The sequence below is a fragment of the Papaver somniferum genome, chromosome 2 (genome assembly GCF_003573695.1).
Source record: "Papaver somniferum cultivar HN1 chromosome 2, ASM357369v1, whole genome shotgun sequence".
NCBI lineage: Eukaryota > Viridiplantae > Streptophyta > Magnoliopsida > Ranunculales > Papaveraceae > Papaver > Papaver somniferum.
In genome coordinates, this window is record NC_039359.1 from 175,650,672 (window position 1) to 175,666,577 (window position 15,906).

At 34.6% G+C, this 15,906-nt stretch overlaps 1 long non-coding RNA gene across 1 annotated transcript; it reads right to left on the minus strand.

The window, feature by feature from the left end:
- Positions 1 to 740: 740 nt before the first annotated feature.
- On the minus strand, positions 741 to 2,452 carry LOC113354268. The gene is made up of 4 exons (XR_003361758.1): positions 2,269 to 2,452; positions 1,902 to 2,185; positions 1,672 to 1,785; positions 741 to 1,122 (listed from the first exon to the last, which is right to left on the minus strand). It is a non-coding gene; the product is annotated as an uncharacterized LOC113354268 (long non-coding RNA).
- Positions 2,453 to 15,906: the final 13,454 nt, after the last annotated feature.

Below are 15,906 nucleotides of genomic sequence, written 5' to 3' on the forward strand. Positions count from 1 at the left end.
ACATGTTTTTGGACTAGCCAGTAAAAGTTTTCTAGCACTGGACTAGCCAGTAACCGGGTCAGCGAGTACTGGACTAGCCAGTAACCGGGTCAGCGAGTACTGGACTAACCAGTAATTCCTAGTTATTTATTTTCTTTTAACCATATTTTTGATTTGGTGTGGCTCTGCTTCGCCTCGCCCCTGTCATTCTTATAAGTATCGCGCGGGACATGTTGATCAGTTTTCTGGACGAGCGGATAAAAGTTGTGGTACAAAAACATGTTTTTGGACTAGCCAGTAAAAGTTTTCTAGCACTGGACTAGCCAGTAACCGTGTCAGCGAGTACTGGACTAACCAGTAATTCCTAGTTATTTATTTTCTTTTAACCATATTTTTGATTTGGTGTGGCTCTGCTTCGCATCGCCCATGTCATTCTTATTGGTATCGCGCGGTTTCGCGTTGCCCCGTCGTGATGCATTTTTGATTAAGTGTGGTATGACTTCGGCCCTCCCCATTGCTTGGTATTTTTGATTTGGTGTGGCTCGGCGAAGATCTACCCTAGAATATCATTCATGGAAGCTAAAAACCCACCAAAAAAGGTTGTGCATATCATTTTCCTTTGCAATACTTGGAAATCAGGAAACATGAAGTAATAAAATTTTATGAATACCCTTATTGGTTAGTAGTGCCAAGATATCTAAAACTGTATAAAGAAGTTTCGAATTTCATTAAACTTTAGAATGGATAAAGTTTGTGCCTGCAAAGTTTCATATATGAGAAGTGAGCACCTCAATTGCTTGTTATATTCATATCAAATATATTTCTTCGCTCTCTTCTATTACAGTTGAATCAGTGATACTTCTACTTGATTCTCTTCTTCTTCATGATATTCATCTTCTTTTTCTTCATCATCATTTGAATGAACATCCATGCTTTCATATTCTTCTGAGTGACAATAGTCGACAGAACTTGTACATGGGGAATCTTCATCTCTTGTTTATAAGATTCTTATTCAGCAACTGGAAAGTACTCGTCGTCATTGACACGGTGGAAACATCAACATCATTGGAAGATGCAGGAATACCAAAATCCACATCTATTAGAACCCCTTTTTTTCTATAGTGTAATTCATGGTCACCCTCGCTGTAAATTAAGAAAAACAATAAGACTATGAGATTATAATGATGAAAATCAAATAAGAAATCTCCCTGCGAAGGCACCTAGCACCACAAGTGAGAACAGTAGAGAAAAAAACTTGAGTTACATACAGTTAACTAAAAAAAATGATCACGAACTCTATTTGCATCGAGATATTATAAGGGCTCGCTCTAGCACATTTCCTCCTTCAAAATTCCAAGAGCCATTACTTACACTTCATAATCGGTGTACACCTACTCCGATATACTAAAAATATGTATGTTATTTAGTAAAGAGTAGCCTTGCAGTAAAAAAATAACTCAAAAGTTGAACTATCACCAAGATAGCTTAAAATTACCTATCAGTCATAGCACAACAGACTCTTTAAGCTATCAGAAATACTCTGACCAGTCTCTAAACTACTAATATATGCTGGAAATCTGAAATCCATAAAGCTCCAACTACTTTCCAATACAATATAAAAAAGTTGTGTTTAACCTTACTAAAATGATGATGCTACTAAGAGATCAAGAGAGTGCAGGCGAATAAACATACCAAATTAGGCACACATGAATGTTCACCTGCTTGGCTGCTTCTTCATGATTTACCCGTTTTCTTATAAAAATACTTGTATGTGCCATATGCTAAAACATTTCTCCCTCTCACAACCTACAACATTTGAAACTGCACATCATTTGAAATTCTCAGCGGCTAATATTCAGATGTGAGATTAATTTTTAAAGTGAAAAATTTGAGATACTGATTGAAGATTGTAGGAAGATTACGTGCATTCTGCAAGTACTTTTGAATCTCCGCCTTTATTATGTTATTATATAATTACCAATTGCAGGGACTGCCGTGCCATTTGAAAGTTAAGGTTATTGGTAATAGATTTCACCCATATAAGCTTCTATGTCGACAATTCACTTGTACCACCTTATATGCACATGCACCAATTCCTGGGCAGTACCTTGAGCGAGGATATCACTCTGGACATCTCCGTCGTAATTTCTGCAAGTCCACACATATCCACCTTCGCTTCATGTCATCGATTAGACGATGCTCATACCTAAAAGTCAGATTTTTCATCAGCTACTATTAGAGGATAAGTATAATGGAATTGTGCATCAGAGATGTTACATGTGTACTAACCATATGGAATCATCTTACAACTTATGCTTCCAGTTAGCTTCGTATACCTCCTGGAAGATATCCCTAAATCTGAAATTTCTCCCATAAAGATTGCATTAGCTCCACGTATTGTGAAAGAATAACTGCTAAAAAATGTAAATCACATCCAACTCAAGTATAACCAAAATGGTACCTTATGCAGCAGAGAGTGAGATCACCAATTTTACTCGATTGAAATGCTACAACAATGCTTCCATATATGCTCTGCGAAAACAAAGCAAATTGGTGAAGCCAAAGTATAATTGGCTACTTTTTAATTAGTTTAGCGGTTGTGCCTATGCTGGCTTGGAGACGATAAACAAATGAAAAACATTTGGTTGGCCAGTCACTTATATTTTATAGAAGAGATGACATTTTTTCCAACAGACGACAATATATTTTATCAAAGAGATGACATCTGGTTGTCCAATCACTTTTTCATTAGGTTTATGACTGCTGCAACTAGGTAGAAACAAAAAGCTGAGATGGTCCTGAAACTTTATCTGTGTTAGAGCATCCACTGTGGGCGAGTATAACCAAAAATTTGGGATGAGATCGTAACACAGTGGGACGGAGTAAAGATCAAATCCCAACCAAAGATCAAATTCCAGACCAAATATGGTCGTGACCAAATCCCAAATTCTAATATAGTCGGGCGTAAATTTAAAGTACGCTTGTTGCTGGGCGTAAATTTAAAGTACGCTTGTTAACGGGCGGAGATTTAAATTACGCCCGATGAAATTTTAATTAAATAAATAAAAAAAAAAGAATGAGGCGGACTTTTAAAGTCCGCCTGATGAAAGTTATAAAGAATGGGGCGGACTTTTAAAGTCCGCCTGATGAAATTTTAATGGGGCGGACTTTTAAAGTCCGCCTGATGAAATTTACAAAAAATGGGGCGGACTTTTAAAGTCCGCCTGATAAAATTTTACAAAAAAAAATTGGGGCGGACTTTTAAAGTCCGCCTGACGAAATTTTAATCATGTACCGTTGCGTCACAACACGGACTAAACCCAAATTTTGGTCTTTTTTTTGATCTTTGGTTTTGATCGCACCACTGCAGTTGCTCTTAGTAATTTAGTGGATCCACCCCATCACGCATTTTCGAGTTTCTTCTGAATCACGCATTTTTGAACGAATAGTTGACCGCGTTTAATTCTTACCGTAGGGCGAATTGCTAACTAGGCATGGGACCATGCGAGTAGGTCTCACTAAAAAGCCCCAAATAGAAAACCGGTTTTGGAATGTTAAGAATTCGAGACAATATCTTATCTTAAAATCTCGTGTTATGATTTTTGAAACACCTAAATGTTTCATTTTTGTTACCAGACAGACACTCTACTATAGAGGTCATTTATGATTTTTACAGCCTCGCTTAGAAAAGGAGGTAACGGGTGTCAATACCGTTTCTGTTTTCATCATTTTATTTTCTCTATTTTTATTTAAATTTTCTATGTTTAGTTAGAGTTCGTCTGTTTAGTTAGATAATGCTTACACATATTTAATATAATTTTTTATTTTATTCTGAAGCAGCCAATTTAACAGTTCATGCTCATATGTATAATGGTTTGAATAGGTTAGACGAATTATGGATTAATTAAACCAGACAAGCACGTAATGATCATCTGGATTGGTTATTTATTATGAGTTTTATTTTATTAGTTTGATAGATTATATTAAGTTGCACCAGAGTTTCGATTACCTTTCTCAAGAACTTTTAGTTCATCTTAAGAAGTGGCGATAACATGATATTTGCCATTTGGAAGGCCATTAGTGAGAATGTATAGCCATTTCTATCCTGATTATGTGGTTTCGGTTTCCCAATCTATGAACTCCTAATTTATTGAAAACGATTTTCGCTTATTCTCACTTCGGTTCATTTTTTTCCAGCTTATTGTTTAGGGACAGTCATTGAACAACGTATGAAGAGGCTCCCAAGGACGTTATTGTCACAGGCTAAGTCAGTATATATTTAAAGGTTGTTTAATGTCATCATCTTATTTCTACCAAAAGTTTACATGTACGTGAGATTGCAATGAGCTATTGCTATTAGAAATTAAATATACAATCTGTTAATTCAATTTAGACCTTAGTATCTATTAAAGCTATCGCACTGTATTGGGGACAAATTATGGCTGAGAGGCTCAGATGTAGCCATGAATGAAAGGTGCTAACGCTTCTGAGGTATCATTAATCACTTGCCCATTTATCTAATCCATGGGATTCTTGGGTCCCTGGTACGATGGATGTATGGCGACCAATTTATTTTCTCCCATTAAAACTATTGCCGGTGAATCAGTGATCACCTATATATATATATATATATATATATATATATATATCTTGGCATAAAACATTCATTTTTTCCAAACTGTTATCAGAATGTCGACATTGATTATTCATAGACCTCACTATTGCAACAGCACAAACCTGTAAGGAATAATTTTGTAGATTAACCAAGGAGAATAAAAATGAAGTTTTACGACCTCCACCAACAACGTTACTCAGATACATTACTCTCTTGAGGTATCCATCACCACCCATTGCCAGCAATATCCGCAATATTATCTACTTCACATCCAACTTTCCTACTACAGTACTATACCAAGAAACTTGAAACTGCAAATGGAGGATGTGGAGGGACTTCTGCAAGTAAAATTACTCTATCCTCATAATATATGAGAAAAAAGAATATTTCGTTACATTTATACAAATAGTTCTATGCATTAGTATGGACAACCTGGTATGCTTTATAAACAGACTAAAAGTGGGAAAACTCTAGACTAAATAAATTTACAAAATGGAAGAAGCATAACTTTAAATGAGATTCTAGCGAACTCTCAGAATAGTTTACACTACAAAAGTACCAAAGAAATAGATAAGGTCCAACACTGAGTCATCTACAGTGAAGGGGACAAATGTATCTATAGTAAGCATGATAGTTCTGGTTGTGTGATTCTCTGTTTGTATGTTGATGATATGTTAATCTTTGGGTCTGACATATCTGTTGTGGAAGAAACAAAGAAGTTTCTTAGTTCTAACTTTGATATGAAGGATTTAGGAGAGGCTGATGTAATCTTGGGAATTAAGATCCTAAGAAAGGGAGATGAGTTGGTTTTAACTCAATCTCATTATATTGAGAAATTTCTCAAGAAATATGGTCACTTTGATGACAATCCAGCACCTACTCCTTTAGACCATACTATCAAGTTAATGAAGAACACCGGCCGTACTCATGCTCAACTTGAGTATTCTAGTGTTATTGGGAGTCTTATGTACGCTGTGCATTGCACAAGACCGGACATAGCCCAAGCCGTGGGAATATTATGTCGTTTCTCAAGTAATCCAGGATATGAACACTGGAAAGCAGTTTCAAGAGTTATGGCTTACTTGAAAGGAACAATAAATTTTGGTTTGCATTACCAAGGCTATCCCGCTGCACTAGAGGGGTACAACGATGCTAACTGGAACAATGTAGAATCAAATTCCAAGTCAACTTCTGGATGGATTTTTACATTAGGGGGTGCTGCTGTGTCTTGGAGTTCCAAGAAGCAGACTTGTATCTCTGATTCAACAATGTTGTCAGAATTGATAGCTTTAACTGATGCATGTAAGGAAGCAGATTGGCTTAGAAACCTACTTATGGAAATTCCTTTTTGGAAGAAGCCAACTCCGACGGTCTTGATTAATTGTGATAATCAAGCTACAATCTATAATGTCTCTAATAAGACTTATAATGGAAAGTCTAGACATGCAAGTCTTAGACACTACATGGTTAGGCAACTACTCAAGAGGGGAGTAGTTACGGTTAACTTTATTGAATCAAAGAGGAATTTGGCAGACCCATTTACGAAAAGTCTACCAAGTTCAGTGGTTTCAATAAAAAGGAAAGAAATGGGACTAAGGTCTGTGAAGGAAGTTTGATCTCCCATAGCAGAAACCCAACCTATGTTTTGAAAAGGATAAACAAGGTTCAATGTGGTACCAACAAGTTATGGATGTGGATTATGGAGCACTAATATAAAAACTTCCCATTTCTTATTAGTGCTGGTTTCTGCAAGAAAATAGGATGGATGTAAATCCTTAATGAGTCTATGATTAGTAAAAGGTGTATCACAGAAACACCTTCGAGACTTACCTATATGAGTATGGAAATAAGGCCGTTTCCTAAGAGAAGAAGACCGTTCTCTAAAGAAGACTCATGAACAAGGATATAAGCACATGGCCATTAACGTGCTTGGCTACAGAACACATGTTTTTCTGAAATCAATATGTGTGGAGACTCCGGTTTTATCATAAGGGGTACTTGGTTCAAGACTGGTTTCACCATAGAACCTCGATAAGGCTTTGAGTTTCTTACACTAAGTGAAGGTTCAAATCCAAAAAATACCTATCATTTATGTGTTGATTTCAACGATGATGCTTAGTCTCAATTGTGCTTGAACTACGTTGGCTTGATCCCACTCGGGTACGTAGGCAGTCACTTCGGTGATGCAGTCACTCTGATTTAAAAGTTTTAACTTTGTTTTATGGTTTTTGAAAATAGGGGGAGAATGTTGGAATATTTTCAACGCCGCTAACCAAAGGGGGGTCCTGGGGGGCATCGCCCCCCAGGCTGTGGTCGACAAAAGCCTGTTCGAAAATTTCGAATCCAAAAGACACCATTGATGTCTGTTGATGAAGGAACCTGACGTTTCGTGAATAGAAACCTGTTGGCGAATAAAAAAACCTATTCCCAACAGGTGCAAACCCTTTATAAATAGCTTCTCCCAGTTTCGTTTAACATATAAGAAAAATCAATCTGTTTTCTCTATTTCAAAAAGCATCATCAGAAATCAGAAATCTCTTTGTGTGTTCTTGATTGAATCAAGGGGTACAAACCTTGAATTCAGTTTTCGTTGCAGGGCTTTCATTGTATCCTGAAGGCAATATTTCGCATACCTGTTGTAATCGCCAATTGTTATTGGGAGGGTAGAAATATTTGTCTAAAAGAAATTTATACAAGCCTTGAAAGTTTTGGAGCGCAACAATTTCTTCTCTGTGTCATTCATCCTTTGTGAAACCCATTTTTTTTCCAACAAACTTTACTCAGAGTCATTATGAAAGTGAGAGATGAAATTAAAAACAAAGGATATATCAAAATCAAACTTGACGAGAAAATATCTGATAAAGCAGATATTTTCCATTTCCGAGAGTTATCACTATAAAACCAAAGAAATTAAAAGAAGATATTATTTCTTTCCATTGCTTTATCGCTGATAAAGCAGATGATTGATGAAACTTGTCCAAATTAGACTGACCTGCATTAAGAGGCTCTATGATGGAGTTTCTACAGAAGTACAGAACAAATAAAACATAAGATGTGACTTACCTGCTGGATGGTTGTAATTATTTTTTCCCACATCACTGAGCTTAATCTCAATTACACCTTCCACCTATAATTCTGCTGGATGATTGAATTCAGTTTACTAATCATAAAATAGAACAACAATGCACTAATCTACAACCAATCTGATTAAATTAAAGACAAAGTAAACCCTAACAAATCAAATATCATGAATGAAGAGAAAATGGTAAGAAAGAAATAGAGAATCGGAAAATAAGGTTAGGGTTTTGTAGTAAAGGTCATACATTTTTCAGTGAAAATCATGGTAAACTGAAAATCGTCCCTGCAAATCAAAACACAACAAAACAATAATCTTATCAAAATATGATGAAGTATGAACCCGAAGAAAAAATCGAGAGAAAGAAAAAATGATAGCATAACAGCGAGAAAACATGATAGTTTAATAAAATGATTAAGAGGTTCGAATTATATACCTAATGAAAAAGATGAAAATTCAACTAAGTTATCATTAATTAGATGAAAACGCTAACCCCTATACCATTGATAAACATAAATCAAATAAAACCCCTAAAATCTAGAGAACCCTAGAATTACAGATTATAGCACTGAAAAGGATTTTGATATGTAATCGATTCAATTATTGATATCCGCCATTAACTGTTCGAATCATAGCTGAAGCTTCAACTGTTGAGAAGAGAGACATAGAGAGCTGAGTAAAAACTAAAAAGAACGAAATAAAGTTTTTTTTTTCCCTTTTTGTTTCCGGAAAGACTGATTTTTCTTTTTTCGTACCGTTTTTTTCAATTAAAAACCGGTTTTCACTATTACATCTATCTTTCTATCTAATCTAACTAGATGATAATTAAAACATAATACTTGATTCTCATTCATTCTGACCCCACCAAAAACTGACGTGGCCTCAATCCTCGATGAAAACTACCGAACAACAACTACCCACTTCCTACTTCCACAACAGAACTGCCACTAAACCATGTTCTTTCGTTTCATCTTCTTATATATTTTTTTTTGTTCGTGTTACAAAAAAATAAAATAAAAATAATCCACAGATTGGATCTCAAGTTAACACCTCAATCCCTCTTCTACCTAGATTTTTTTCTTGGTATTCTCTAATGGTAAGTCTACTTCAAAAATTAAGGTTTTTTTTCTTTTTTTTAAATTTTGGATTTGAATTGACGATTTTGATTCTCATTGTAAATTCATCCTATGAAGGTAAATTATCATCTATCTGTAACTTCCCAATGAATACATACAGATATCATATTACTAAAAACCAGTTGATACTTGGTTTTGATACTGCTTCAAAGATTTAGGTGAAAATAAGTTTTATCAATTTCGTAATGACTTCTGTTAAGGTTGAAAATGTTTGATTGATGTAGATTTTTTGGTTCTTTTTAAATGTGTGCCAATTTTTTCCGTTTTGGATAGACGGGTGGTGGCTTAAGTTAAGGGAAAAATATCGTTTGGTCTTTTTTAGGTGGGTCCATGTCTGTTTGGACCTTTGGTCAAACGCCTTTACTGTTTGGTCTGTAATTATTTAAAATATTAAACTGACAAAAATACCCTTCCATGTTAATTTTTATTTATTTTCTTGTAGCAGTTCATTTCAGAAATGAAGTCCATACAAAAACCTAAAAAACCAGACTTCATTCCAGAAATGAAGTCCATATAACAACCTAAATAAACAGACTTCATTCCAGAAATGAACTCCATATAAAAACCTAAATAAACAGACTTCATTCCAGAAACGAACTCCATACAAAAACCTAAAAAAATAGAGTTCATTCCAGAAATGAAGTCCATATAAAAACCAAAAAAAAAAAAACAGAGTTCATTCCAGAAATTAAGTCCATATAACAACCTAAACAAACAGACTTCATTCCAGAAATGAACTCCATATAAAAACCTAAAAAAACAGAGTTCATTCCAGAAATTAAGTCCATATAAAAACAGAGTTCATTTCTGGAATGAACTCCATATAAAAGAAGAGTTCATGTCTGGAATGAACTGCAGCATCATCATCTTCATCATCTTCGTCGTCTTCAATAACAGCAGCAACATCTTCGTCTTCAAAAACACTACCGTCTTCATCATCAACGGCAGTAGCAGTAGAAAATCTTTATCTTCTTCATCATCATCATTAAAATCAAGATTAACACCATCGTCTTCATCGTCAACAGCAGCAACAACAACATATCTTCATCATCTTCATCGTCAACAGCAGCAGAAAAAAGAAAATCAAGATTAACACCATCGTTTTCATCTTCTTCATCATTATCATCAAAATCAAGATTAACACCATCATTTTCATTGTCAGCAGTAGCAGCAACATCATATCTTCATCATCTTCATCGTCAACAGCAGCAGAAAAAAGAAAAAAAAACCTAAAAAAATCGTATTCAACAGTACCAACATCATCGTCTGTAACTACGAATCTAAATATCTAAATCGATTTTCACCTTCATCACCATCGTTTACAGCAGCAGGAAGAAAAATAGAAGAAAAAAAATGGAGACGCCATTAACGGGAGGAAAAAGAAGAAGAAAGAAAAAGAGAGAGAGATTAGATCTGGAAAGATGAGAGAGAAAGTAAATCTGAGAATGATTTATTCTCTCTTACTTTTTGACTATATATATGGTCCTTATCCAAAAGGGTATTTCTGCGACTACAAGGTGACATTTACATCATCCATGACATCACCCTAGGACCAAACCATAATTTTTAGGACCAAATTATAATTCATATTATCAAATAGGACCAAACAGACAATTGACTAGGTCCACTGGACTAGACTGTCTCTAATATATTATTTGTAGGACCAATTGGTATTTCCTTGTTAAATCTTCTCCTAGAAAGGTATCGCCTGCTGAACTTCAATTGCTAATTCACATAATTGTATCATCCGTAGAGATATTTTGGTTTCCTTTTTCTTTCAATAATCACTACAAGAACTACTTTTAATTTTAATTTCCAACACTGTTTATCTGGCATAAGCGATCTAACCGTGCAACACTCCATTTCTCTCAACTTATTGAACCAGTTTCTAAATGTTTGGTACTTTAACATGTGTAGGATGAACACTTGGCATTGTGAATTACTACTCTATCAGCGAAAACTTTCTACATACCCATGAAGGCATATATGGTTGTTCAATCTACAAGTATATGTCCTATAACTTGTGCCATTTATTTACTTTATGTGTTTATGAATTTTCCAGCATATTTGAGAAATTTGCATTGTTAAGTATTGTTAATTTGAATGTGCCTTAATTTATATAGGAGGCAATATAGAGACATGAATCAAGGAGGAGGTAATTCTGATGCTTGCAGTCACCATCTGATCCCTATTTACTCGAGGTAATATTTTCTCCTTTTGTATTGTCTTAGTTTGAACCCCCAGGTTGATTGAATTGATTTGAATGTTTCGGTTTTGTATGTTTGATGTGTAGAGGTTTGATAAAATAACGGTAAGTAGATTATTTACGCTCTTGGAATAATTATATTTTAGTTTTGAAGTTTGATGGTTTTAGGTGTGTGTCGATCTATTTTTGTTGAAGAATCTACCGCATTGGGTTGTGTTTTACACGGAAAGCTTTCCAATATTGTTTGTTTCTGCTTCACAGTGTTCGTTAAATAGTTATCCTCATGGTAAGACAAATGCATAATGGATTACGTTGTGGCTAAGTATATTAAATCACGATAGTATGGAACCGTATTTGTCTCTCTTTATAGTATTTCCCGTACCTGTGCAAAATCGTTAAGGGATTAAAGCAAGTTCTGCCATAGGATTAGTCCATGTTGTTTACTAATAAATCCTTCAAATTTGCTACAGTAGGTTCACTAAAGGTCACGGTTACAGGACTGTTGAATTGTTGTATTTGTATGTATTTTGAAAAGCTGTCTGACATTGTATATATATTAAGAGAAACCTGCAATGTATGGTATTTAAAAAGAGAATGACACTACTTAGTAAATAGGATTCTGCCTGAGACTGTATAGAGATCTGAGTTTGAAATTCATACACTTTACACTAAATTTTTTTGGTTCTTTTCTAATGCAGCATTCTATGCAATTGAGCTCCAAGAGAGGGGATTGCGGCACACTCATAGTATAGTATGGCTTTTTCAGATAGCAAATCGAGAACTTCTAAAGATGTCAACAGAGTAATGTATGTATCATTGCGAGATATCGACAAGGACTCAGTTGAGTTTAAGATGTTCCTCAATAGCTGCAGATCAAGGACGAGACGTCTAGGTACTCCAGAGCTATACAACGTCTCATGTTGGCAAAAATTATTAACTGAAATTATTGTATATTGATGAAGGTTGATCACTTACACAAGCAAGCTACACAATTGCACGTCTTGGATCATGTAGGTGAGAGAATATTTCTACTGAAATGTTAATAACAATGTCATTTTGGAGATATTATTTAAAATGTTGCATGAATTGCAGCATTCATTAATTTATAGGATATTGAGATGCAAATCTATTTCTGATAATGACAGGGACCTACTGCATCCCTACCATAAGTATCTTGGTTTTCTTAAGAGTTGTAGAATCAGTGCATACAGGCTGATAGTCCAGAGGATTTATAAGGAATTTGATACATAGGTTTCTCTCTGAAGTTGGTGTCTCGAATGATTCATTCGATGCTGCATTCTGTGACGGAGTTTGCAAGATCAATCTTACTCTTTAGAAGGGTTATTTGCGGGGGCAAGGCTTTCAAGAAAGTTATAAATTACAATGGAGTTTTGTTAAGATTTGTAGTTTTTCTTTTTGTCCTTTTTCTCCGTGGAGTCTTTTGCTTCAATATAATTTTTGTCAATCAAAATAGATTACATTAAAGAAAGAAGAGTTTATAAGACACAAAGAGACATTCGCCTCACTGTATACTCAGTTGAACTGAATTTCTTTATGGCACCATGTTACCATGTTTTGATGTCCTTACTTTTTGGTCTTTAATCTCGCCGATACCCGGGGCGAAGCACAGGTTACTATCTAATTCTTTATATAAAAAGAGATTTTTTTCGAACGACGTGGTTAATCAGAACTTCTGGTTGATTCTGGTCCCATCATTTTAAATTTCGACCAATGAAATCTAGGAAGAATATTTTAGCCTCACAATATTTTTTTCGGCCAACCACATTCAAGAGAAATATAACTAAAACCACTAAATTTGGTAAAATCTTATAAAATTACCAGAAATATATGGAAAAGATAGGTCATAATATATATTTAAATTTTAGTTAAATCTAACATTAAAATTCACAAACAAAATAAAATAATATCACATGAAAATATGCATTGTTAATCATACTTTCATCATAAAATTAAATCAATCACAAAAAAATAATCCAATGTCCTATTACACTTTTTCTAATTTAACTAATTTTAATTACAATTCCATACTACTGATAATTAAATTAATACTAATTTACAGTAATTTAAAACTCCAATGGAACTAAAAAAAGAGCTAGAATGAACTATAGCATATGTCAATAATCAAGTTTAAAAATTGGAGTATAAGGAGCTATGTTGCACCGATATGCCTAGAAAGATGCCGTAACCATGTCCGACAGACGATCGTACATGACACGGTTACGACACTTCACGACACGCGACGGACGCGCCATATTACGTGTCGCGTAAAAATCGACATTGGACACTTTTAGGATACCATTTGGACCCTCTAGGACACACCATAAACGACTAATTTTGGTATGAATAATAAAAATAAACTAAATGTGAAGCTAATTTAGTCATCTTTTAGTCAAATTCAAACATTATTTATGAAAAACTTGATCAAAATCTCATTATTATTAATTTTATTTTATTAGTAGCCAAGTATTTTGAAAATAAAAATAATTATCATCTTGAGTAGATTGTTGTAGAATCTCATTTTAAAAATGTGTGTAATACATATAACGTGAATTTTTTTTGAGATTTGACGTGTTCTCGTAACCGTGTCCCGTGTCCGTGTCTGTGCAGCATAGATAAGGAGTTGTTGAAACTATACCAATAAATAGAAGTGTGCCTCCCCTTCCGTAAAATATCAAATATTGATCCTGTCCAGTATAAAAAAAAACAAAATCGGTAATACAAAAATCATTATGATCAATACATGATGTTAAACAAGAAAATAATGCTTCAAAGAAAAAAAGACAATAAAATTAAGAAAAGAAAACCAAAAAACGTTAATGAAAAATTACATTATAATAATAGTTTCAATATTATTTTTGTTAATTCCATAAATAAAAATAAAATAAATGAAAAATATTTTATTCGATGATGCATAGGATATGCCCAATATCTTTTGCATAGAAATATCGCAATATTTTTTAATATTGCTTATTCAAAAAACATTAAATACACAGACACCTGAATTTTGTTAACGAGGAAAACCACAAATGCAGAAAACCCCCGGACCTAGTCCAACTCTGAACACCACACTGTATTAAGCCGCTACAGACACTATCCTACTACCAATGAACTTCGGACTGGATTGTAGTTGAACCCTAATCAATCTCACACTGATTCAAGGTAAAGTTGTGTTCCTTACGTCTCTGATTCCATCAGGATACTACATACTTGATTCCCTTAGCTGATCTCACCCACAACCAAGAGTTGCTACGACCCAAAGTCGAAGACTTGATAAACAAATATGTCTCACACAGAAAATTCTATTGGAATAGATAAATCTGTCTCCCACATAAATACCTATGAGTTTTTGTTCCGTCTTTTGATAAATCAAGGTGAACAGGAACCAATTGATAAATCGGTCTTATATTCCCGAAGAACAGCCTAGTATTATCAATCACCTCACAATAATCTTAATTGATTAACGAAACAAGATATTGTGGAATCACAAACGATGAGACGAAGGTGTTTGTGATTACTTTTCTATGTTGTCTATCGGAGATATAAATCTCGAGCCAATTTTACAATTGTACTCAACACGATAGAAACAGCAAGATCAGATCACGCAACTACAAAGAAAATAGTTGGGTCTGGCTTCACAATCCCTATGAAGTCTTTAAGTCGTTAACCTACAGGGTCTCGTGAGAAACCTAAGGTTAAAGGAGAATCGACTCTAGATATGAAACTAGTAACATACATAAGTGTGGGGATTAGGTTTCCAAGTTGTTAGAGTTCTCCTTTATATAGTTTTCAAATCAGGGTTTGCAATCTAAGTTACCTTGGTAACAAAGCATTCAATAATCACCGTTAGATGAAAAACCTGATTCAACCAAGCTACTATCTTTCAACTGTTAGATCGAACTTAACTTGTTACACACAAATGAAATGTACCCTCATTTAGGTTTATGTAACCGTACCTAAACGTGTAAACCATGTTGGCTCAACAATAGTTAACTGAAGTTATCCATATGATCTCTCTCATATCAACATTATTCATCTTAACCATAACTAGTTCAAATGACTCAAATAAAACTAGTTAAAGAGTTGTTCAATTCCTATATTCTCATAGAAGTATACAAGAACACAATTGAAGAAAAACCGGTTTAGTTCATTCGAATCAATTCATGAACATTATAGCCACGGTTTGCAAAGATTGCATCCCTTATTATATAAATGTTTAAGTTCATGTACATAACCGATTTTAGAACTTTAACCTTCAAGTATGCAAACGGGTACGCATACTTGAAATACCCGGACCAAGATTGGGTTTCTCCAGTACGCAAACGGTTACGTGTACTTCCAATCCCAGCAGAAATATTCGGACATGAACCTTACGCCAGTACGCAAACGGGTACGCATACTTAAGTTCCCAGATTTCTCAGGCCAACAAATACGCGTACGGGTACGCATACTATGGTTCCCGGACATGGATTACATATGTGCAAGAGTACACAACATGTCATATCCAATAAGGGTTAAGTGTGTTAAACTCTTATTTCAATCATTGAAACTTTCTTAGAGGATGACAATAGCCGTTTTCACACACTATTAGCATCAAAGCAATTTTCAAGTTATTGAAATAATCATAACGAAACATTCCAAGTTTACACCAAATGATTGTATCACACAAACCATGTAAGATGTTACTCGGGAATTTCACATGATCATCTTTTGACTTGCGTCAAGAATATAAGATGAACTTGGTCGAAGCGAAAGCTTGCCAACACATACTCCGAGAAATATGTAAGTGAGTTAAACTCAGCCCGAAATCTCAAATGTATATAATAGAAAACTATATCGTAACACGACTTATGTCTGAATATAGGAGATAAAGTAG